General features: G+C 42.2%; 1 protein-coding gene across 6 annotated transcripts in view; it reads right to left on the bottom strand.

Moving 5' to 3' along the window:
- The window catches only part of tnca (tenascin Ca), a 45,741-nt gene extending 29,530 nt beyond the window's left edge, over positions 1-16,211 (bottom strand). For 2 of the 6 annotated variants that reach the window (XM_035775796.2, XM_035775795.2), the window contains exon 1: positions 15,887-16,209. The gene's annotated coding sequence lies outside the window, so the exon portion shown is untranslated. Of the gene's footprint in view, positions 1-15,886 lie in introns of all 6 variants that reach the window. The other 4 variants (XM_035775793.2, XM_035775794.2, XM_035775798.2 and 1 more) reach the window with 4 other exon arrangements.
- Between the last annotated feature and the right edge of the window lie 885 nt (positions 16,212-17,096).

The following is a 17,096-nucleotide window of genomic DNA, read 5'->3' as shown; positions in this document are numbered from 1 at the left end:
AATCTCCACTTGAAAATGTATCATGCATGTATTATGCATCAACCCCTACAAAAATGTAAATGAATTGTAATCCACACAATAATTGACATTTCCTGTTGCTGCAGGATTATTTGCCTGCTGAGAGAAAATGCTCAAAAGAAGATCCTATCGGTATGTACCGGGCATGTTCACAGCAAATGGTCATGAGGGAGGACTTTTGATCTACAAAAAATCTACAAACAATCCCATCCCTGTTTTTCTCTTTGAGCGACCTGTCACAGCGCTCGGTGATGAATCTTCCTGGGTATTTTACCCCAGTTCCTCTGACACCACGATCATTCTAGTGTCAATAAGCAGTTTGGATGGAAAATTGTGTTCCATAGGATTTATTTAACTCCACACTGTACATGTTGGTCTTACCAGCTGTTTCATGCATTAAACTGGGGATGCATACCCACACACATAGGGACAGATCCTAGCTTGAGAACTGAATATGTAAACTGAATTTGCATTAATTATGCTTTAGGAAGATGGCCAAAGACTGCAAGAAGTGGAGATCTTCTGATCCTTTGTTGCTGGTCTATGCACCAGCTGTCATGATGGATATGAGTGGTGCATTTGGGGCAACAGTTTGAGTTACTTGTACATATCTCATGTTAGGATTCAGCCAATAGTCTATATTCCCACCGGCCACTGCAGATCACTCTGATGACTTCATATGCTGGACACTGTAGTCCTGTAATTTGTGGGAGATGGATTGGAAGAAACATCAAACGGTTCTTCTCCCTCAGCATGGGAAAACAGTGAGGGATGATTGAGTTTCGGGTTTCCAAAGGTTGGGTGGGTGTGAGGGGAGACACTACTGTAGCAAGACCCTGGTTGATCCATTGAAGGTATGCCAATCCACAGGTCTGGTAGGATTGATCATGCCCAGCCCTATTTCCTAGTTCACAATAGACTGCAAATTCAGCAGTTGACACAGAGAGTTACTCTCCCCCACTGATTTCCACTTGAACTTAATAAATACTACTTGACTACAGATTATGTTATACAGCCCACATGCTTTCACGTCATGCCTGATCTAAGACAGTTTTATGTTGTACATAATATAACAAGCCCCCAGATGAGGCAAAACAAGCCTGACTGATCAATCAATATTATTGTGGCTATCAACTCCTTTCAGGTTTTAAAATAATTGAAAAGAAAACTTTTTTTTTTTGCATATCCCATCAGTGATACGTATCACAGTAGACTCTGCAAAGTTGACAGCTCAAGGGCACGAGGTTTCACGCAGAGTGGAAAGGTGGCACGCCAGACCTGTAGATATGAGCCAACCCATATGACAGCTCACTATAGACTCTGTCAACTCTTTGCAGAAAGACCATTCCAGAGCATCTATTTTGCTACTCTCTGGTTTCAGTGGAAATAATGTCATAGCAGGCCCATGGCTCAGTCGGTAGTACACCTGTGATGGCAATTCCAGCGCTCCTTTTCCATTCCCACCCTATCTGCCTCTCAAATTTCTTTCTTCCACTGTCTTGCAATGAGTGAGGCATTTCTGCCCACCCAGTAATTGGAGGACTCATTGTTTGGGTTATGTTATAGTGGATGCTCTGTCTACTGTTTCAGCATAGTGTTTAGTATACACACATCACAAATTGACCCCATAAGTTATTTACCACATTTGTAGGTAAATGCTTCACCAGAGATTGTGAAACCAACGACCTCTGTGTCACATCTGCTCCTGCCACGCCCTCTAGTGCTCATCCGGTGTCTCCTTGACCTGCCGCCACTCCCAAAGTGCTCTCTCCCTCTCTATGTGAGATTGTGTGGCCGGAGACAGGTGTGCTGGAGTCAGAGCAGATCCCCACCAGCTGCAACATGTTCCATAATCAAGACCTCTACAAATACTCAGTCCTGCCACATCCACACTGGCAGATTGTAATCGCTGCCAGTCAGTCCATGTTTCTTGCCATTTGTTCCTGTTGTGGCTGTTTTTCCGTGCCTGATGCTGTTTTCCTCTCCGCTACAGTTCTGCCCGCTCTGACTCTGGTCCTTGTCTCCAGTTAGACTTCTTGTCGGTCCCTTGTCGGTCCTGCTACTCTGTCCTGGATTCCCCACTCTACGCTCCCTTGGATTCCCCTCAGGACCTGCTTACCCTGTCACCACACCTCTCACTCCAGCCTCAGCCTCGGCACCTGGTTTCCAGCAACCTGCCCGAGCTTCCCCTGGCCTGCACTCAATCTTCCCCCCCGTTTCAATAAATGCCTTGGTTTCCTCATCCCAGTCTCCTCATCTGAGTCTGCTCTTGGGTTCACCTGTTCCGCTCCACGTGACACTCTGCATCAATATGGAGTCTGTATTTGTCAGTTTCTAACTCAAACGTGCAGTTAACCTGTTATAGGCTGATTACAAGGACCCCATTATTCCCTGGAGGCAAGGATACACTACAGAAACTTGTATTTAGGTTTAAAAAAGCTTCTGAAGTTTAATTTTCACTTAGAAATGTCAGATTTTCCCTTACAAAAAAATGTATCAACCCCTACAAAAAATGTCTTAATTAAAATCCACATAATTCACATTTCCTGTTTTAGCAAACTGGCTCAAATTAAGATCCTACACAAGTATTGTTGGATCTAACACTTTTGATTTATGGCCTCTGTGGATGATGAGTGGACCACATGTACGTACTTTTCTTAGTTAGCAATACCCAGAAATTCCAGAGTTTAGCAACTGACATATTTTAGATTAATTGTAACCTAAATTGCTTGCTTTTCTTGAAAGGGTTAGAAGTTTGTGTTGGCTGACCTCTTCCCTGGTGAGGGTAATATTGGTAGAAAGGGTAGTATACAGCAAATTTGTATATAGATGTGTATATGTATATATTTTTTACACCACCTTATTGTGTATGTCACCCACCTTGCATTAAACTAACACTTTTCAAAGTGTTGATAAACTAACACTCCAAGAGTATTGGGTACCTAACACCATGGGTGTTCAAATTTCAGAGTTAAATTAACACTTTATAAGAGCTTCTGCTGTAACACTTTCTCCGTGTTAGGGAATCAACACCTGTGGTGTTACAGTGTTGTTTTAGCGCTGTAGGGTGTAAAGCCTTATTTGCATATTTATTTCTGAGGGTGCCTTTCGAGTGAATTTTAGATGTACCTGTACCACCCATGACTGTGTTTGCTAGTGGTTGTGAAATAGTTCATTAATGGTTACACAGAGCATCTGCACAGACCCTGTCTTACACTGAGTCTATGCATACTCACATGACTATACAGTACACACTATACATACACACACACACCCACACACGACACTGACACTCAAAACCCACGCACGTTCATATACACTACATACGCACACACACACGCATGCCAAAAACACACGCACAAACACACGCATTTCATGATTAAATCTACCGCCTTTGCATTTGGGGCATGTGACAAATAAAATCGGATTTATATCATTCCTATTGGAATCGAGACAGAGTTAGGATATCCAACAACTGGAACTTTTACTCACCCGCAACCTGCAGATAGAATGACTGTCAAGGTAGGGAAGATTGATGAACGAGACTACCTAAACCATCTAAACTGGAACAACTATCTCAATAACAAGTGAAATAAATCCAACCACTTAAAGATTGGATTACTTTAGAAACATTTGTCATTTATCTTTGTGTAGTATAAGAAAAATTTATCAATCAATGTGCATATATATATATATATATATATTTAACAAACTCATCTAAAAAGCAACCTGCAACAAAACATGCTGGGAAATATGGCAATGATACCCCTCCCATATCATTTTTACTCAATGTTACCGGTAATTAACTAAATTCAGTTGAGTTACAACAACACCACCTGGTGTTGTTTCCACTGTGATTCAAATAACACTTAGTTTATTCACCGCAGGTGGCGTCAATTTCAATCCCACTGATGTTAACCCCACTAGAGTCAACACTCAGATATACAGTGCCTTGCGAAAGTATTCGGCCCCCTTGAACTTTGCGACCTTTTGCCACATTTCAGGCTTCAAACATAAAGATATAAAACTGTATTTTTTGTGAAGAATCAACAACAAGTGGGACACAATCATGAAGTGGAACAACATTTATTGGATATTTCAAACATTTTTAACAATTCAAAAACTGAAAAATTGGGCGTGCAAAATTATTCAGCCCCCTTAAGTTAATACTTTGTAGCGTCACCTTTTGCTGCGATTACAGCTGTAAGTCGCTTGGGGTATTTCTCTATCAGTTTTGCACATCGAGAGGCTGAAATTTTTTCCCATTCCTCCTTGCAAAACAGCTCGAGCTCAGTGAGGTTGAATGGAGAGCATTTGTGAACAGCAGTTTTCAGTTCTTTCCACAGATTCTCGATTGGATTCAGGTCTGGACTTTGACTTGGCCATTCTAACACCTGGATATGTTTATTTTTGAACCATTCCATTGTAGATTTTGCTTTATGTTTTGGATCATTGTCTTGTTGGAAGACAAATCTCCATCCCAGTCTCAGGTCTTTTGCAGACTCCATCAGGTTTTCTTCCAGAATGGTCCTGTATTTGGCTCCATCCATCTTCCCATCAATTTTAACCATCTTCCCTGTCCCTGCTGAAGAAAAGCAGGCCCAAAGCATGATGCTGCCACCACCATGTTTGACAGTGGAGATGGTGTGTTCAGGGTGATGAGCTGTGTTGCTTTTACGCCAAACATAACGTTTTGCATTGTTGCCAAAAAGTTCAATTTTGGTTTCATCTGACCAGAGCACCTTCTTCCACATGTTTGGTGTGTCTCCCAGGTGGCTTGTGGCAAACTTTAAACAACACTTTTTATGGATATCTTTAAGAAATGGCTTTCTTCTTGCCACTCTTCCATAAAGGCCAGATTTGTGCAATATTCGACTGATTGTTGTCCTATGGACAGAGTCTCCCACCTCAGCTGTAGATCTCTGCAGTTCATCCAGAGTGATCATGGGCCTCTTGGCTGCATCTCTGATCAGTCTTCTCCTTGTATGAGCTGAAAGTTTAGAGGGACGGCCAGGTCTTGGTAGATTTGCAGTGGTCTGATACTCCTTCCATTTCAATATTATCGCTTGCACAGTGCTCCTTGGGATGTTTAAAGCTTGGGAAATCTTTTTGTATCCAAATCCGGCTTTAGACTTTTTCACAACAGTATCTCAGACCTGCCTGGTGTGTTCCTTGTTCTTCATGATGCTCTCTGCGCTTTTAACGGACCTCTGAGACTATCACAGTGCAGGTGCATATATACGGAGACTTGATTACACACAGGTGGATTGTATTTATCATCAATAGTCATTTAGGTCAACATTGGATCATTCTGAGATCCTCACTGAACTTCTGGAGAGAGTTTGCTGCACTGAAAGTAAAGGGGCTGAATAATTTTGCACACCCAATTTTTCAGTTTTTGTTTTGTTAAAAAAGTATGAAATATCCAATAAATGTCGTTCCACTTCATGATTGTGTCCCACTTGTTGTTGATTCTTCACAAAAAAATACAGTTTTATATCTTTATGTTTGAAGCCTGAAATGTGGCAAAAGGTCGCAAAGTTCAAGGGGGCCGAATACTTTCGCAAGGCACTGTAACACAACACATTTTACCTCAACACCGAGATTTTAACATCTACAAATGTGCTGTGTAATGATGAAACGGGGAAGTCCAAATGATGGGATTTCATTCATTCATGAGTTTTATGAGAAGTGTATGTGGTCCTTCTGTGGCTCAGTTGGTAGAGCATGGCGCTTGTAACGCCAGGGTAGTGGGTTCGATTCCCGGGACCACCCATACGTCGAATGTATGCACACATGACTGTAAGTCGCTTTGGATAAAAGCGTCAGCTAAATGGCATATATTTTATTATTATTATATTATGGTTTTGCTGTGTTTGTGTATGAAATTGAGAGCATCAGGGAGGTTTCCCCTATCTTTAGTCCTAATCTCTTGTAGATTATGGGAGGATGATTTAAGTGTGTGTGTGTGTGTGTGTGTGTGTGTGTGTGTGTGTGTGTGTGTGTGTGTGTGTGTGTGTGTGTGTGTGTGTGTGTGTGTGTGTGTGTGTGTGTTTTGGGTTGGAAGTGTCTGCAGAGATAAAGTTGTGACAGATTCCATTTCTATCTGCCAGGAAAGAATCTCAGTGGAAGGTTTGAAGTTAACTGCAAGAGATGGTCAGAAATATTGATGATATTCACACCTATTAAAAATCCCAGAACAAATTTGAATTATTAGTTTGAGTTATATATTTTGGACACCCTGCGATTTCAGGGACACATAATTCAGATTCAGAATGGGGTTGATCAAGGACATCCCCTTTCACCATGGGACTTAGGGAGACGTTTGTTATAAAGAAAAAATAAATAAATATCAGTGTTTTCTTTAAAACAGAATTACTGGAGCCTTATAACTCTTCTCCCATCCTGGCGTGGAACTGTGAACTTTCCCACATGGAAAACAGGGATGAGGAATGTTGGCCCAAGATCCAGGACATCTGTTTTGCCTTGTCCAAGACAAAGGCATTAACACACAAGTCATACTGTATGTCCAGACTGGTGCAGCCTTTATGCTCAGACACTTTAGCAATTAGCTAAATTCCCCTTGAAGCTTAAGACAAGCTTTCCTGCAGGTCCAGGGTTACTGTACCTTTCTGAGAAATGGACAGCCTGGCTGCTCGATTCAGAGCATTATGGTCGGTCCCATATGGGGTGACACAGGCGGAGAGAGAAATGAAAACGGTTAAAACCCCCTAAGGTCAATTCCCGCACCCACGCGGAAATGTAATTTGTATCATTTAAAAATCCCCATAAAAATCTGTCAGTTTAAGCTAGATATATCTGTTTTTTTGCATTGCATGTGTCTCAATCCACAGCATCCACCTACAGTATGTAACACTTTCACAGTGAAAGGTGACATAGCTAGAGCAGTGCTTGTCAGACCATGAGACATACCAAAAATCAGACTTCTTACAAAATCGTCTTCAGCCTACAAACTATTATGACCCCTCTATGGAAAGATGAGACTCCTTTTTGCTCTACGACCCCCACAAGCGTCTTGGAATTCGTCTGAAGTCCGAACTGTTTGGGCTACACACTAATATGACCCCTCTGTGGAAAGATGAGACTCTCACAAACACGTACATGTCAGTTGTTTTGCTCACACAAGACTCGTCAGGTCGTCAGTACCCCCCCCCACGCCCCTCCTCGGCATAGACAGGGCTTAGAGTCTAGGGGGATATTATTGATTAAATACATCATTCTTCCCACACAGCAATATTTTTTATTTATTTATTAATATGCTGTTGAGTTTCTTTGTCTCAGACAGTAAATATTATTTTGTTGAGCAAATTAAACTAAATGTGTAGTCTTGCAGCACAATCCCTTTACAAACAAAGACATAGTCCCGTAGGCACTGTAACCATGGTTAGTCTTTTGTATCTCTAACTCAACAATTGATTGCCTTCTCAGCTTCCAATGGAATCAAAGTTCTCTTCACCACTATCACTCATCACTACCACCTACACACAGACACAGTGAGTAGGATCTGGTGTCTATGGAGTCTTCAGTTCTCGCTCTGTATTTCATAACACCATATCCATGGGAACGGTTGGAGTGAAGCACGGCAAGGTGTACCTCTTATGGAAAACAGTCTCTAAACTCTTGTCTCAGCGGCGTTAACAGCATGTCAGGACTTCCCGGTTTGTGCCAGACACAGCCGTCGATCATGCACATCTGCTTGTTTGCTCATTTCGTTTTTCCCTTGGGATTTTTTATTTTCCGTTAATGGGAACAGGAAGGGCTGATTGACCAAGCTGCTGGAACAGCTGGGGAATCTTTCCACTTAGTGGGTGAGAGTGTAGTGAGTGCAATACCTGAGGTCATGAGGAGACTTGTTGGTTCATACAAACACATACATACACACACGCACATGCACAGACACATGTGATCATGCAGTTGCATGCACACACACAGATCTCTCCCTCATGTGAACCATAAACCATACACACATACACAAACACCTCATTTTGGTTAGACAGTGCATCCTTACATCTGCATACAGATGAACGTAGGTATTACTAAATGGTTGTGCCTGGTTTTGCTGTTGTAAAAAATAATTGAGATGCCAATAAGTCGTAGTAAACTCTGCCTCGCCCTGAGTTTGAGAAATGGAATTGCAGGGTCATATGTTTCCGATCTGTATTGTTACATTATGTCCCCAGCGCCTGCTGCACAATGAAATAGAAAGTCTTCACTCCACCTCTGAATTGTATCAATTATCATTATCCACAAGATAATGCTACAAACAAGTGACAAAATAAAATATAGAAACTCGACAGTAGTTGACAATAATTAGGATGTCATTGAATAATCACATTGCCTCATACGTTTTGTTTAAGTAGCGTGTGGGGTTTTATGCTTGGCAGGATATCGCAGCAGATTTACTACTGCTTCATTGGCAGATCTCCAAGAAAGTGAGAGCAGTGAATAAAAAAGCTGAACATTTTCACAGGCCGTTTGGAGCCATCTGCACCCCAAGTCCCACACGCAACTTGTTACACACCCCGTCTAGACGCCCCAGCAGATTTATAGTGCCAGGCCCTGATATCAAAGTCTGTATGCGCTCCTTGACACAGATCTTGCATATGTAGGCAATAACTTGTGCCCCATACATGGCCATGTGTATTCTAAGATGATCAAATAATATAAAGAATTACATCATCAGTCGATCAATCCACATGAGTATTGCAGTCATGTTTTTCCATACAGTGATGTCATTATTTTTATTCAATAGGATGTGGATCGAAGGTTCTGGGTTAGTTCTCTGGTAAAGCTACAGCAGATAAAGAGTAGAGAAGGGTCAGATTCATTCAAAATGTTTTTTTTTTACCTGAATTGTGTTCACCTGAAACTACATGTTGAAAGATAGTTTGATAGGGTACATACAGTTGGACTAGACATGATTCCACATGAACAAAAACATTTTTGGGGTCATGTAACAGAAAGATTTACATTTCTATCTGATCGGTAAAGATAACTAGAGAGAAACTGCATATTTGAGGCGTCACACTCTCTACTGAGTGGAGGTCAAAATGAGAGGGAAATACCTTCTCCAAAAGCAGGACAGGCCCTGAGGCAAAGGCCTCAAGGGGGCCACTATACCACCAGTCTCCCCCCTCCCCCTGCACACTTGCACGCCCATGACAGAGGCCTGTCCAGCCACACATCCCCCACACAAACAGAGGCCTGTCGCTTTCTCTCTGTTAAGCAGCCCCATAGCAGAGGACCCATAAAGCATCTGCCCACTCCACCTCATGACCCTGACTGGGGCCAAGTAGTAACTAACAGATGTCCCATTCAAAATTCTCCACGTGTATGAGGTGACCTCTTCTTTGAGTTTTGGGGGAAGTGTGACTCCACAGATAGGTTTTTCTCAATGCTTGGTCATGTTACATGGTATTTGGGTTTTTGTGTTAAAGGTTGACTGCAATGATGATTTAAATGCCCGAAGTAGCTAACTTATTTGACTTATAGTAAGATTAGTTAAGAATACTGCCGACAACAGTTACTGTGTAAGTTGTCTCGCGTTCCGATACCTCCAAAATCACGTCGTTTTCACGCCTCCCTTGGAGGTCTGGAGAATTGTGTATTGGAAAAGCGGTTTGAATGGTCTCCCAGCAGCAATATTTTAATTGGATGTTACATTTCAAGAACCCTCCCCCCACACACTTGATGAAGGGGGTGGTACATTTTATGCTCGATTACTCTGTTTTCCGACCAGGTACGACACATTTTGTAGAAAGTTGTTCTTTACGCTAGTTAGTTTGCAACATTGGCAATAAAAACACATGGCATGCCCCCCATAACTCTCTCCCTGTGTGTGTGTGTGTGTGTGTGTGTGTGTGTGTGTGTGTGTGTGTGTGTGTGTGTGTGTGTGTGTGTGTGTGTGTGTGTGTGTGTGTGTGTGTGTGTGGGTGGGTCGGGGACAGGTGTGCTGGAGTCAGAGCAGATTCCCACCAGCTGCAACCTGTTCCATAATCAAGACCTCTACAAATACTCAGTCCTGCCACATCCACACTGCCATATCTTTGCCCAGTCAGTCCATGTTTCTAGCCGTTTGTTCCTGTTGTGGCTGTTTTCCCTTGCCTGACACTGTTTTCCTCTCCGCTACAGTTCTGTCTGCTCTAACTCTGGCCTCTGTCTCCAGTCCGACTTCTCGTCAGGTCTGCTACTACTGTCCTGGATTCCCCACTCTACGCTCCCTTAAATTCCCCTCCGGACCTGCTTACCCTGTCCCCTCACCTCTCGCTCCAGCCTCAGCCACCGCACCTGGTTTCCAGCAACCCGCCCGAGCTTCCCCTGGCCTGCACTCAATCGTCCCCCCATGTTTCAATAAATACCTTTGCTACCTCATCCCAGTCTCCTCGTCTGAGTCTGCTCTCGGGTTCACCTGTTCCGCACCACGTGACATACTGCCTGGAGAATGGAACTAAGGAGGTGACATAAATATGGGAGGTAATCAGTGATGGAGTGATGGAGTCCAGGTGGGCCTAATGGTGAAGTGCAGGTGTAGATGATGATGAATGCCAGGGGCGCGTAATGATGAATGCCAGGGGTGCGTAATGATGAATGCTAGGACCGGTGGTTAGTAAACTGGCAACGTTGAACGCCAAAGGGGAGGAGCGGAAGTAGATATGACAGTTGGACCTTTTCTTAAAATGTCACTCCTTTAAATTAACACAAAGGCCACACTTGAGCTTTAACATGACACTTTTGTCTTTGAAACAGTATTTTTTAGTCCTTTATTATGACAACTAATGCATATTTTCTTGTTTTTATCCCATTTCCTATAAAAGAGTAAGTGACAGGGGAAGGAGGCTGCTTTTCGGAAGTGGTGTGGAACGGTTCGAGCTGCGGTCACTCATACCAGTTCCAGTTTCTGTATTGAAGTGGTGTGGAATGGTTGGTGAGATGCGGTCACTCATACCAGTTCCAGTTCCTGTATTGAAGTGGTGTGGAATGGTTGGTGAGCTGCGGTCACTCATACCAGTTCCAGTTTCTGTATTGAAGTGGTCTGGAATTGTTGGCGAGCTGCGGTCACTCATATCAGTTCCAGTTTCTGTATTGAAGTGGTCTGGAATTGTTGGCGAGCTGCGGTCACTCATATCAGTTCCAGTTTCTGTATTGAAGTGGTGTGGAATGGTTGGTGAGCTGCGGTCACTCATATCAGTTCCAGTTTCTGTATTGAAGTGGTGTGGAATGGTTGGTGAGCTGCGGTCACTCATACCAGTTCCAGTTCCTGTACTGAAGTGGTGTGGAATGGTTGGCCAGCTGTGATCACTCCTACCAGTTACTGTATTGGCCGTCAAAGCTACAGCTTCCAAGGCTACAAGGAAGATCATAATGAAGCACCTGGGTATGCAGCAATGAGTTGCGGTGGTGAAATGTCCTGACAGGGACAACATCCGACTGTTAGGGTAGAAGGTGTCTTCTGACCCTGTAGAGACGTTTTCATGGTTGCTCACATAGTTGGACCCCAAGGACTGTCATATTCTGTGAGAGAATTTAAGACTGACCTTTGCTGTACAAGGTTTTTCACCAGTTCCTTGGGGAGAAATCTGTGCATTCAGCAGGAGCAGAGGACACACTGGGAAACAGGCTTTTGGACATGTACCCCTCAGAGACACCCGAGCACATAAAACTGCACATTATCTCAGCCTTGAAAGATTAGTAATCTAATAATAATCTCAGAGTTGTGATGGCTACTTCACCACTGGGAATGGGGATAGACTTTAAGGGTGTCCATCATGTAGTCAACTACGGACCACCTCAAGACCTTGAGTCCTACATACAGCCAAATGGAAGAGCGGGTAGGGACGGCACAAGATAACATTCCTTTATCCAATACCATGGAAGACAGCTTGTTGCACTTTCAGATAAGATGAGACAGTATGTGTCAAACAGTACCAGCTACAGGCAGGTGAAACTGTTACAGCTCCTTGACGATAAGGTCACAAAACCAATATCACCCAAACATGACTGCTGTCACAATTGTGCTACCTCATCCATCTGCAAGGGTGTATGTGAGGGCAATTCAAGTCCATTTGAGAGGCATGCAGGACAACAATTACAACCAAGCAGTGGCGATTTTAGAATGTAAATCTTGGTCGGGCCAAAAAAAGAAAGAAAGTGGGATGCCTGCCAGCAATGCCGCTACACAACACAACACTAAACAATACATTAATTGCACTATCATGGTGACAAATGGTGCCGACAAACTGTTAGGGCCTACATAAAGCTGTCCCGACAGCAGTCCCAACTTATCACTGCTACACCTGGCTATCAGTGGAGCCTTGTCTGGCAGCGAAACAGTTCATTCAGCCTCATTTACTGCCTTTAAAAAAACACAGCTGATATGGCTGACTTGTTTAAACAAATGTGGTTTCTAATGACAATTGAGATGTACAAACTATGGCATAAGGGGACGACAAGTGGATAAGAGGCAATCCGACAAACGTAGTCAGTATATCTATTCGTTTAGAAATGTACAATGACATAATTCAGAACATGGGCCGCTCGTCGTCCCCTTATGCCATAGTTTGTACAAATATCAGGTATGTTTTTTAAAGGCAGTAAATGAGGCTGAATGAACTGTTTTACTGCCAGACAAGGCTCCAGTGATTCCAGGTGTAGTAGTGGTAAGGTATTGGGACTGCTGTTGGGACTTTTGTAGGCCCTAATAGTTTGTTGGGACCGTTTGTCACTGTTATATTGCAATTAATGTATTGTTTAGTGTTGTGTAGTTGCTTTGATGGCATGCATCTAAGAAAACTTTGGTTAGTTTGCCCCACCAAAATTGACATGCTAAAATCTCCACTACAAAAGAGAGGACAGTTTGTTCTTCTCACGGTGCTCAGTTTGTGGTTCCTGATCCACAACACTAGTTCCTCATAGTCCAATTTGTGCAACAGGTTTATTCTGGAAGTTCTGGAAGTTTGGATAGAACCTGCCAGGTGTCAAAGCAAACACCTTCTGATCAAGATGCACACTTACTATTGTTGATGTCTTCAGATCTACTTGAGACTGAGTGCTTTCCAGCCTCTGTCTTCAGACCACAGTATTATCTGTGCATGAGGTCTGTCTGCTCTCCAATGGTCCTGCTGACTTTCTGTGCAATGTCAAACTGGACTTGATGTTGATGTTGGATGAGGTCTTTTGTGAGGCGCACATGGGGTTCGAGGTTCTTGCATCTAATACTTTGGTATCGCTCTGGGCCAACATATACCAGTTCTTTCCAAAGGACCTCTAAGTATCTGTGACTTTGTACCAGAAGTAGTTGTAACATTGACCTTATGTATCGTCCGTCGTTAAATGAAGACCAAGGTGCAGCGTGGTAGGCGTACATTTTCTTTAATTATAAATGTTCCACCAATAAACAATAAACAACTCAACGAACGTAAAGGTAGGAGTGCAACATATGCAACACAAAAAGACAAGATCCCACAACTGAAGGTGGGAAAAAGGGCTGCCTAAGTATGATCCCCAATCAGAGACAACGATAGACAGCTGCCTCTGATTGGGAACCATACTGGGCCAACAAAGAAAAAGAAAACATAGATATATAAAAACTAGAGTACCCACCCTAGTCACACCGTGATCTAACCAAAATATAGAGAATAAACAGGGATCTCTAAGGTCACCTTTTAAATAAAAGCAAAATATGATTTTAATATCTGAGACTGACATCATGCATTATACTACGGACCGTGCTTCTACACCTGCATTGCTTGCTGTTTGGGGTTTTAGGCTGGGTTTCTGTACAGCACTTTGAGATATCAGCTGATGTATGAAGGGCTATATAAATAAATTTGATTTGATATTTGCAATGATTAACTTTGTGGATAAACGTTGTGTACTGTATGTGCCACATGAAATGGTCTTTATCAGTTAATTCATTGTCAAGCAAAACTAACTACACTTAGAAAAAAGGGTTCCAAAAGGGTTCTTCAACTGTCCCCATAGGATAACCCTTTTGGGTTCCATGTAGAACCCTATGTGGAGTTCTACATGGAACCAAAAAGGGTACTACCTGGAAATAAAAGGGGTTCTTTAAAGGGTTTCCCTATGGGGACAGCCGAAGAACCCTTTTAGGTTGTAGATAGCACCTTTTTTTTTCAATAGGGGGGGAATGTAAATTAATTAGGCTACAATTGTCCATATGATCAACTGAAAATATTACAAATGTGAGCCTGTAGGACGTGTGCAACAGTGTTTTCGACCTATATGATAAGTCTATGAAGAGTGTAATGATTAACACTGGGTTAATAAACAAACAAACAAAAGTTCACCTGTAGCTCAAACACTGTTGCACCTACGACCCTAATCTAGTGAGCACCTCCGCCCAAGCAAGGCATTTGATTGGTTTGACGTGTTGTGAGGCGTCACTGATTTACACCGGGTTCCCAACACTTTTTTAGCTGACTTTGTGCCATGGACTTCCCCAGGCTTCCTATTTAGAGAAGCCTGGTTCTCCACTAGGCTACTGTGTAAATTACACACAGGCTTAAAGCACTGTCCATCAGGACCACAGAGTGCAAACTTTATGAAAATCAACCACTCACACAGCATGCGGTGAGATTTCAATTAAGAAATAAGTTATGAAATTATTTAGAAATAAATGGACATGCAGTGTGCCTGTTTTATCTCATGACTCACACTGGAAAAGGCTGCATCAATGGCTGCTGCTCCTGCTGTGTAATCTCCTTAATAGAAAACTCGTATAAAACAAGACCATAATTGCGTCGCCCACAGACAAACAGTTATTCACCAGACCGCAAAATACTTTCAAAAACCTGGGGGGGACACTTCCTGAATAACCCACACACACACATTTCTGCATGTCTCACACACACACAGACATACACACACTGCACCTTTCACATACATAAGAATGCACATATACACAGACACACACACACACACTTTTCTATTTTCTACAGCACACTGTGCAGTCAGTTCACTGATCTAGAACCTGGAAAAATGTTAAAAATATTTTTGGCTCTATGCCATTCTTACATCATACATGGGCTATAAGCCCTGTAGCCCCAGGTGACCAAAGAGGTGGATGACTCCTCCACATGTTCATTCACTCATCAGTTATTCAACCCAGATAATGCTCTCCTTGCTCTGTCTGTCTCCCAATCCTCCATCTCTATCACACAGACCCAGCCTTGGGTCGAACTGGCAATCCCTGAAGTTTCAGCATGCATGAAGTATGTTAATATTCGTTCCCTATAAACCATAATTGGTTCCCTTTAGCGACTCAGCAAAGCTGAGCAATGAGAGCCATCTGTCACTAAATAAAGAACGAAGCCTGGCAGAGGGAGAACAATGAAGCCACAGTTGTTGGATAAGTATTATGACAGTATTGTATTCTGATTGAGTTCATCCTGCTTCTTTCCCAGTTATTTCAAATGTACATTGGCTTCGTAGAAGTCATTAGTTCATTTGGTATGATAAACGTATTATTCCACATTCTCTTATTCATATTTCATAAACACTTTATTCAATTACCTGGATGTCAAATTGAATTAGACAATTGAATTGAGTATGCTTTGAAGGGTTTGACATTAATAACCAAAATGTTTACAATTTTTTCAAATCTAATCTCCAAAATGATCAGGAACAACTAAACACAATAAATGTAAGTGTCACAAGGTTTGATCACGTCATCAATAATCTCAATTGACTGTCAAGAAGACAAATCTCAACGTTTCCAATTTATAAATATGGACACAGTAATTAATTATCTAAATAACAGCAGCAACTCATTCAAAGATCCAAGATCAGTTTCATCCAGGTAAAAATTAAATGAATCTCTCATTCTTACCTTTAGCAGACCAGACAGTTTAGAGCTACGCCACCACAGCCTTCAGCACCAGCTCACACAAATTGCCTCGTTGGAACCCAGCACATTAAATAAAGGGGAATGAAAGGATGTCCACTTTGAAGACTGTTCCGGAACCTCTCTCCTTGTGCTCAAACCTGATGACACGTCTGTTCCGAAAAGCCCCTCTGCCACTGATAGCTCAGGCGCCTGCCCTCCTCACCGAGACCCTACAGAGGATCCGAGCTAGAGAGAGAGTGGGAAAGAAAGAGAGAGGAGGATAAAATGCCTTTTAAACTGAGAGAGAAGCATTCTGGTCAGACCCCCATTCCTCAACTACAGCCCTTAAATAGCTGTCCCTTTCCCTCCCTCCTCTCCTTTCTCTCCCCCTTCCTCCCTCTTTCTTACTGTTGGAGTTAGCTGGGCTGCTGCATTGAAGTGGTATGTTGTTGTTCTTACTGGCAACCGGTGGTGGAAAAAGTACCCAATATTCATACTTGTGTAAAAGTAAAGTTATGTTAATAGAAAATGACTCAAGTAAAAGTGAAAGTCACCCAGTAAAATACTACTTAAGTGAAAGTATACAATTATTTGGTTTTAAATATACTTAAGTATCAAAAGTAAATGTAATTGCTAAAATATAGTTAAGTATCAAAAGTCCACTCCAACACTCAGACATAATTTACAAACAAAGAATTTGTGTTTAGTGAGTCTGCCAGATGAGATGTGGTAGGGATGACCAGGGATTGTCTCTTGATAGGTGTGTGAATTGGACCAGTTTCGTGTCCTGCTAAGCATTCCTAATATAACGAGTACCCTTGGGCAACAGTGAAAATGTATGGAGTAAAAATTACATTATTGTATTTAGGAATGTAGTTGGAGTAAAAGTAAAAGTAGTCAAAAATATGAATAGATAAGTAAAGTACAGATACCCCAAAAACTACTTAAGTAGTACTTTAAAGTATTTTACTTAAGTACTTTACATGACTGCTGGCAACTCATGACAAAGAGTGAAAGAGAGGGAGAGAGTGACTGTATGTGAGAGAGAAAATTAGAGGGAGAAGACAGAGGATGGAAAAAAATAGGGAGAACAGTCACAGTAAAGCAGTAGAGTGAATGAGTTAATCCAAATGAAACCTGGTATCAAACACATAAGGGGCTAAAAGAATCAGCTCTCACGTGTCTGATTAAAATCAAATACACAAAGCAACAC

Source organism: Oncorhynchus keta, chromosome 9, assembly GCF_023373465.1.
Source record: "Oncorhynchus keta strain PuntledgeMale-10-30-2019 chromosome 9, Oket_V2, whole genome shotgun sequence".
Lineage (NCBI taxonomy): Eukaryota > Metazoa > Chordata > Actinopteri > Salmoniformes > Salmonidae > Oncorhynchus > Oncorhynchus keta.
The sequence above is the reverse complement of the archived record's forward strand: the minus strand, read 5'-3'. Positions and strand labels throughout refer to the sequence as shown.